Source organism: Triturus cristatus, chromosome 2_2, assembly GCF_964204655.1.
Source record: "Triturus cristatus chromosome 2_2, aTriCri1.1, whole genome shotgun sequence".
Taxonomy (NCBI): Eukaryota; Metazoa; Chordata; class Amphibia; order Caudata; family Salamandridae; genus Triturus; species Triturus cristatus.
Genome location: NC_140582.1, coordinates 929,163,693 through 929,172,918, shown reverse-complemented (window position 1 = coordinate 929,172,918; position 9,226 = coordinate 929,163,693). Strand labels below are relative to the sequence as shown.

Genomic DNA, 9,226 nt, shown 5'->3' with positions numbered 1-9,226 from the left:
GACCCTATCAAAGCAGGGTTGTCTAGACTCCTATCTGGCTATGAACTGGTTACTGAATGATACTAGGAGGCTTAGAGGGACCGCGCTGTGAGCCAGGCGTTATGCATTTCACTCTGAAAGTATTATGCTATTCACCTGGCTGCTTCCCAGTGGTTTTATGAAATTTTACTTTTTATATATTTTGAATATATATGTGCCTTAAATTCACTGAAGCACGCTGCAGTTCATCATGAAAATACCTACTCCTTTTTGGTACATGTATGTTACTTCTGAATTGAGAAAAAATAACATTTGCTTATTCGGCTGACAAGTGCGGGCAGGGGGGGGAGGCTCGAGGAAGATTAGACTTCACTCATCGGAGGGACTGTCTCACATTGGAGATTGTTGTAGATTTAGCTACTGGCGTTGTCTGTGGTTTCATTGCTGCAGGATAGCCACTCATCAATGCACACACAGCGTGGCCGCTCGCGTGGCCAGCGTTCCAGAATGTTGGTTGAAAGAAAGCCGGTGAAACGCATCTCCTCTGCAGGCGCCCTACTCATCCACCATAAATAGACTCGCGTGCCTTTTATTTGAAAATTTCCTGACGCAAATTATTTTTCTTCCATTTATGGAAATATGTTTTGCTCAAAAGTAAACCACATGATTGTGGGGAAAAGCAGCGAGTTAGGAAGATTCCCACAGAGCAAGCCGCGCTCTTATTTTTGCATTGTTAAATAGCCAGTCTGGAGATGTTTGCATGAGCACCACATTTACATTCCATAAAGTCAGATTAATTATTATTTTGAAGGCACTGAAATATGAATAAATTGCCTAGAATCACAGGTTGTTGATTCGACACTGGGGGTCTGTAACCGTGACCGTCAGGTCGTCTCCTTCATTACCTTGAAAGTTAAAATGGCTCAATTCCAGTAAAATCCACTGCTCGTGCAGTGTCGGTGTATCCAACTGAGTGCTGTTCACGAGCTAGAACAAATATTTTCCTAAATCTGCTTTTTGTCTGCCCCGTGAAGCGCGTAACTCCGCCCACAGCATAGAGTTACCTCGTCACTGTATAACAGCCAGCCATTCTCTGGCTTCAGCGCCACAGATTCCTGGGACCTGGATGTTGAAGCTGCCCTTTGTGCGCGCGAGGACAGGGGCGAACAATTGAAGAAGAGGCCGCGTCAGGCCACGAGAAAACCTGAGCCCTGCAGTGAAGTGTAAGTTATTGACAGAAATGTTAGTTCTGCTTTACCTTTAGTTAGAAAATCTTTGGTTTGTTTACCACCGGTTGCACGCTGCTGTGGCTGAAAACGGTGCGCACTGCTTCCAAAAATAACGTGTTTTTTTTTGTTTGCTTTTCCATTTAGCCATACTTTTTTCTCCAAATCTAGTGCGTTTGCGATTATGCAAACGTGTTTCTTTTCCAAAGTTACAAAATGTTCCTGCTGCTGCAGAGTAAACAACGCCTTCAAATACGTCGCGATTAAAAATGCTTAATATTTCAATTGCTTTTTGAAAAAAATACCTTGGTGGATTTTGCTTGTTATGTTTTTTTACTATTCTTTCAAACACTGACTGCGGAAAATGGTTGCTGCATTGATGAAATATATATATATATATATATTTTTGCATTATGGCAGTTTTCGAAATCCAATTCACGACGGTACGCGATCATGGATTATCGTGTTACCTAACAAAAAGAGCAACAACAACAAAAGTAGTATTCACGAAGCTCATCCACCTCTTGGTCGTTGTGTGTGATGTATTAACTCCCAAAACGAAACCTTGTGATAAAAATGTAAGCTTATTTTTTTTTAATGATAGACATACACAGTCCAATGTTAAAAACCCTAAAGTCAACTAAAACCAGTGAAACTACTTACAAGTGGCCAACTGGAATTTCAACTACCTCTCAGAAGAAACAAAGTGTCAATGAGCATATGTTTCGCTGTTACTTAACTCGTGTAGTGCTCCTGACTGATATGGTAGGATATCTTATTGTCAAGCAAACGATTTATTGTGTTATTTTATTTATACTAAGATCCACATCACATTATGCAGAGTGGAGTGACGTAGACTAGACTGGAGTGGGATAGACTGGAGTGGAGCTGGGCAGATTGGAGTGGAATGGGATAGATTGGGTGGATTATAGCAAGGTAGAATGAAATGAAGTGGAGTACATTGGGGTGGAGTGGGGTTTTATTAGGAGAGTTTGGTAGATTTGAGTGGTGTGGAGTAGATACGAGTGGAGAGGAGTAGAGTGGAGTGGGATAAATTAGGGTGGATTATGGTAGGGAAGATTGGAGCGAAGGGGGTAGATTGGAGTAGAGTGGTGCCTACTGAAGTAAGCTAAATAGGAGTGGGGTAGATTGGAGTGGATATGGATAGAGTGGTGTGGAGTAGATTGGGTAGATTGGAGTGGGGCGGATTGGAGTGGGGCGGATTGGAGTGGTGGATTAGAATAGGGTAGTTTGAGGTAGAGTGGAGTAGCATAGATTGGAGTTTGGTTAGATTGTACTGGAGTGGGGTAGACGTGGGTGACATGTGGTAGACTGGAGTGAAGTGGGGTAGAGTGGAATAGAGTGTGGTAGATTGTGATCGAGAGGAGTGGGGCCGATTGGGTGGACTGGAGTGGGTAGATAGGACTGGAGTAGATTGAGGTAGAGTGGAGTTGAGTTGGATAGACTGGAGTGGAGTGAGATAGATTGGGTAAAAGTAGAGTGGGGTTGATTGGACTGTTGTGTAGTGGTGTAGATCAGAGAAAAGCAGAGTGGGATAGCTTGGGTGGATTAGAGTAGGGTAGAATGGAATGGGTGGTTGAAGAGGGATGATTGGAGTGGGCGTGGGGTAGACTGGAGTGAAATGCAGTAGATTAGTGTAGGGTAGGGGGGAATAGAGTAGGATGGGTGGGGTATATTGCAGTGGGGTGGGTTAGAGTGGGATGGATGTATGTCGTTACAACGCACACTTTTACAACGCATGCACTTACAACGCATTTTTTACAAACACAACATCCACTACAATGCATTCCATTACATAGCATGACACTACAACGCATTTTTAAAAACTACCTTTACAACGCATTCCATTACATCGCATACTACCTTTACAACACATACCATTACAACGCATAATATTAAATTGCATTTAAATCTTAGAGACGCTGTAACCATCTAACGTGACTGCAGAAAGACTCGCTGAAAGGGGCAGAAGTACCTGCATTTAACTGGGGGGTGTTGACTCCAGTGTACAGTTAGCTTGGCGACAATCTTTTAAAAATTTAATAAAAGGAAATTTTGTGACTGATATTTTATAAATAATTGTGTCCTCATACCTGCACCATAAAAATATTCCCTCACTTCGCCCTTGGCGATACCTCATCACAGTAGGGACATACCCAGGCGCCATCTTTGTTCGCGCTCTAGCGGCCTACGGTATTTAAATGAGAGGAACGCAAGCGCGCAGAGCACGCGCACAGCGGGCGCGCCGGACGCGCGCCAGAGGCAAGCCCGTCTGCGCCCGTCCGCGCGCCTGCCGTGCCTAGTGCCACTAACGCTGCCCTAAAGGGATCAGGTAGGCGTTGTTATTCTCGAGACACCCTCCTTAAACTGGGCCACAGGCAAAAAAAGGAATTCCAGTATGTTTTGTCTTGTGGATTGATTAACAGCAGATCTCTCGTGAAACATCACCAAGATATCTATAATCTGCTGGAAGACCTTAACTTGGATTTGCTGTCCATAACCGAAACATGGCTGAACCCGAACTCCAGTGTGGAACTAGGATTGGCATGTCCTGCTGGCTATAAGATTCTTCACAAGCCTCGTTTAACTGGGAAAGGAGGCGGGGTAGGACTTATCTTTAAGCAGAAGTGGGATTGTGCCCTATTCTCTATTAACGATATAGTGGGCTATGAAATCATGGGTTTCACCCTTCAGGAGGCCAAAGGGAGAATGCTGACAGGGATGGTCTGTTACAGACCCCCTGGCTCGGATGTTAACCATCAGGCACTACTGGACACTATTGTCGCCTTGGCAGCTACTCACTCTAGACTGCTGATCCTGGGGGATTTTAATTTGTGGGGAACGGGAAGCCTTGGAAGCTATTTGCAAACCCTAAACCACACTTGCGAGAATTGTGGCCTTCATCAACTTATTCAACAAGCTAAGGATCAGGGAGGTCACACGCTCGACTAGGTGTTTGCAAATGCATTAGAGACAGAGATACACAGTATTTCCCCTCTAAATTGGACAGACCACTTCCTAATTCAATTTAGGTTATCTTTACGTGAAGGAAACCTAGTAGTAAATAAAGCAGCGAATTTCAGGTGGGGAAGGGACTGGGCCAAGCTCCTGGGGAAGGATAATGTCCAACTCCTTTCCAAATGGGATCGGTTCGACCCAGGAAAGACACCTGGAGAGAACTATAACAGCTATAGTAACTCCATCCATCTAATACTGGAGGATCTCATTCCAAAAAAAAAGCTTCGCATGCGCAATACTCCATCAGCCCCATGGTTCAGTGAGGAGCTCAAGGCACTACGATTAGTGCGTCGTCAGGCAGAAAGAAGCTGGCGCCGACGGTATCTGGATACAAATAAAAAAGAGCTAAAAATAATTCAACATCAATATAAAAGGGCTATTAGGGAGGCCAAGTCCCAATTCTTCGCCAATTCCATTCTGCAGGCATCCAACGGAACCAGGGCTTTATTTAACATCGTGAAAGATCTTAGCAATCCAGGCTGTCTGGCTAGTACTGTCCAACCCTCACAAAACCTATGCAATGAAATTGCCACCTTCTTCATTGACAAGGTTAATAACATCGTAAGCGGGTTTGATCAAGATGGTCCTGAGACCTCCCCGATGTTAGAAGTCACCAGGAAGGTTCCCTCCCTGAGCAGGTTCCAACCTCCTACGGAGGAAATCTTCATCAACATTGCGCGGGAGATCTCGTCCGGGTCACCTCTTGACCCCCTTCCACATAAGATCTGGAAGGAACCTGGCCTTAACCTACTCCCTGAATTGTGGCATATCTGCTGCCAATCATTGACGGAGGGTACCGTACCTAGTGTCTGGAAGCAGGCGATGGTCACCCCGCTATTAAAAAAACCCTCGTTGGATCCCTCACTGCCAGCCAATTTCCGCCCAATATCCCTTTTACCTTTTCCAGTCAAAATTCTGGAGAAATTGGTCAGTAAATCCTTGTCCAATTTCCTGGAAGAACATCAGCTCCTGGATAGAGACCAATTTGGCTTTAGACCAGGGCATGGAACAGAGACCGCGTTGGTGACCGTTTTGGACAAACTTCGAATGCGGGCCGACGGCGGCAGCTCCTCAGTTTTGGTGCTGCTGGACATGTCGGCCGCTTTCGACACGGTTAGCCACTCGGTGCTACTGGCAAGACTGGAAGGACTAGGGATCACGGGCGGGGCTCTGAAATGGCTGAAGTCCTATCTGTCTAATCGTCAACAGGCAGTGACCCTGACACCTTTCGTCTCTCCTTGGCTCCCGGTTCACCATGGAGTACCTCAGGGCTCACAACAGAAACAAGAATGTCCCTATTAGGAAAGGCCTACGGATTTATCCTATCAATCAAGTGTCTGATGTTTACCGATTGTCTCACAAACATAGAGTCTACATACAGTAGCTTGTATATGCACTAAAGAAATCTAAAATACTAATCAGTAAAATTACAATTATTTATTTTGTAAATAAGCAACATAAAAATATCAACATAAAAATATCCTTCCCTCCCAAAATGGGTTACAATCTTTTAATCAAATTCAATTAATCATAATAAAAATCAATTTTCGTGAATACATGTCACAAAAATCATCATCAAAGTCGACGCGGCGTTTCGGTGATTTCACCTTCTTCAGGACTAAAAAACAGTATGATCAAATCTAAAAAGAAGGGAAAGTATTGTCTTAAAATAAATGTTGACTAAAACAGTGCAATATACAATACTACATTTCATGGCTACAGTATCTTGACTTGAAAATAGCTAATTGCCTGCGTATTGTTACTAATTGGTAAGGCAAACACTTGACAGTATGACGGTATTTCTATAGACACGTATATTATTCAAATTTATTTTATTATTATTTATCAGCAGATGTCCTTAAAGCGTTTTATAAATTTATAGAAAGGACCCACTCATACCTCAATTGTCTTGTAATGGAAGGGATAGACGTTTTAAAAAATGTCCAAATGGAATAGCCCTTCACGATAGAGGCATCTACTGTTGAATAAGCCTATAATGAAAGTAGGAGTCATCACTTAACATGTACCCTACATTTACTCTACATTGGTGGTATGAAAACATAGCTTATACTTTATCGACATACCTTATTTTCAGTTGAGTTAGGAATTATATGTTATGTCCGTAAGAGCCACCGTGGATATACTCGTATTATTCGAGAGAAGCCCACTTTAAAATTTGGGGAAAATATCTCTAGGGTGACAAGTAAAAGAAAAAATCTCTCATTTAATCACTGGGGTTTTGTTCACCTGATGTATTTTTTGACAGTTTACAACATTCAATCACTGTTGCTCACCACAAGATTCAAGGGCGTGTAAATCCTTTTCGTTTCTTCAGCTCTAATCGTTAGATAAGGAATTCACATCTGACAGGCCAACGAAAGTAGATTTTTTCAATTAATCACTTTCTTGTGTTCAATCCTATACATAAAGAGAACACCATATATTGTCGTTTTGTGTATATTGACGTAAGATAATTACAGTCACATTGCTGTCCTATGCTTAATTGTGTGACCTAGTTATAAACGTTGCCCCGAGTCCTGATATTTAAGACTCACGTTCCATTCTGAACCGTGTTTGTTTCAATATTACCAAAGTTCATCGTTTGGGCTCAGGTCTCGCTTTAAATAGTACCCGGCCAATCCAAGCAATTAAGAATGCTCAATATTGCTTATTTAATAAGGCTGGAAGAAAATTTTTTTAAACTAACATTCTATCGGTTTATTATGTTTGTATAAACGCTCTATATTTGTACAACTAATTGCCGCTAGCGCTCGGGTCTTTTAATTTAAAGTTACAGTGAACCACGGTCATTTAAAATACTCCGTGACGCTTACCTCAACCGGACAAGACGGCCTCCCTGCTCTTACGGACTCCTCGATAGCAGCGTATCAAGAGGGTTTGTTTTCTTGTCTTATATGCCCAGTGGTTTTAGACCTCCTACTCACGCACTTACGCATTTGCGTCACTTCCTCTTTTGTACGGAAGTGATGTATATTCTGCCTGAAGTTAGCAGACATCTTAACAAAGACCAATGTCATATTGTATTGTTCCTTTTTATTTCATACTCATCTTATTTGGTTTAAAAATAAATCAATATGAATGTAATTGTATTAGTTGTTTATCTCGGATGATCTCATTGCGTGTTTTGAAATTGCATCCCTTATTACGTATGCATCATGCGTAACGCGGTGATACACGGGCGGCCATCTTGGGATGGACTAGTGAAGCATTATATCAATACGTTTGTTAATGCAGAGTGAACCTATTTACTTATTTTTATAGTTCTACCATGAAACACATTCATATTAATACATTTGAACTTGTAATGTAATTATCACGATATATAATGGAAGATATGGATAACAACTATCAGAGGTTTCATATAGATCAATATGTTATTTTCCTCTAAGAAATAATGAATTTTCCTATAACATAATTATTATCATAAAAGCTGTACAATGTGTCCAAAAGTAAACATCACAACATATATGTAGTGAATATTTTGACATGGTAGATAGATATTATGAACAAGTCAATATAGCATCATTAAAACGAACGATAAAGTGTCATAATAGGAGAATCACAGCTGACATTCAATATATAGGTTGGTACAAGCTTATATTGTTGAACGAATTCATTAAAGTAATTTCTCCCAATCCTCTTTATTATTCAATCCATTTTTGTATGTGTTGAAGCGTGACATAAAAAATTGTTCACGTTTTTTCCTTTTGGTCGTAATATCGCCACCACGTGCGTTACAATAAACAATTTCTATACCGCGCCATCTCAGATCATCTACCGAGTGATTCGCCTCTAACCAGTGATCTACCAGTGGAGATGTTCTTTTCTTAGTTCTGATCGCTGATTTATGCTCTGTGATTCTTGTACGTATCTCACGTGAGGTCTCACCGATGTAAGCCTTGTTGCATGGGCACATGATCATATAGATCAGATTACTTGACCTGCAGTTGATCAGATTTCTAATCTGATGTTTGCTACCGTTATGTATCACTGTGCTTCCTTTGATCACGTTACTACAGATTTTGCAGGAATTGCAAGGAAAAGTGCCCACAGAAAAAGGGGCATTATTAATGGTGTTTTGTTTAGGGATTTTATCTTCTCGATAGGTATGTACTAATTTGTTACGGATTGTACTATTCCTCCTAAATGAAAACAGTGGTTTAAAGTGAGACCTGAGCCCAAACGATGAACTTTGGTAATATTGAAACAAACACGGTTCAGAATGGAACGTGAGTCTTAAATATCAGGACTCGGGGCAACGTTTATAACTAGGTCACACAATTAAGCATAGGACAGCAATGTGACTGTAATTATCTTACGTCAATATACACAAAACGACAATATATGGTGTTCTCTTTATGTATAGGATTGAACACAAGAAAGTGATTAATTGAAAAAATCTACTTTCGTTGGCCTGTCAGATGTGAATTCCTTATCTAACGATTAGAGCTGAAGAAACGAAAAGGATTTACACGCCCTTGAATCTTGTGGTGAGCAACAGTGATTGAATGTTGTAAACTGTCAAAAAATACATCAGGTGAACAAAACCCCAGTGATTAAATGAGAGATTTTTTCTTTTACTTGTCACCCTAGAGATATTTTCCCCAAATTTTAAAGTGGGCTTCTCTCGAATAATACGAGTATATCCACGGTGGCTCTTACGGACATAACATATAATTCCTAACTCAACTGAAAATAAGGTATGTCGATAAAGTATAAGCTATGTTTTCATACCACCAATGTAGAGTAAATGTAGGGTACATGTTAAGTGATGACTCCTACTTTCATTATAGGCTTATTCAACAGTAGATGCCTCTATCGTGAAGGGCTATTCCATTTGGACATTTTTTAAAACGTCTATCCCTTCCATTACAAGACAATTGAGGTATGAGTGGGTCCTTTCTATAAATTTATAAAACGCTTTAAGGACATCTGCTGATAAATAATAATAAAATAAATTT

General features: G+C 41.0%; 1 protein-coding gene across 1 annotated transcript in view; it reads left to right on the top strand.

The window, feature by feature from the left end:
* The first annotated feature begins 1,066 nt into the window (after positions 1-1,066).
* SOD3 (superoxide dismutase 3) overlaps positions 1,067-9,226 on the top strand; it is a 50,529-nt gene continuing 42,369 nt past the window's right edge. Inside the window, exon 1 of the mRNA XM_085642335.1 lies at positions 1,067-1,202. The gene's annotated coding sequence lies outside the window, so the exon portion shown is untranslated. The remainder of the gene's footprint in view (positions 1,203-9,226) is intronic.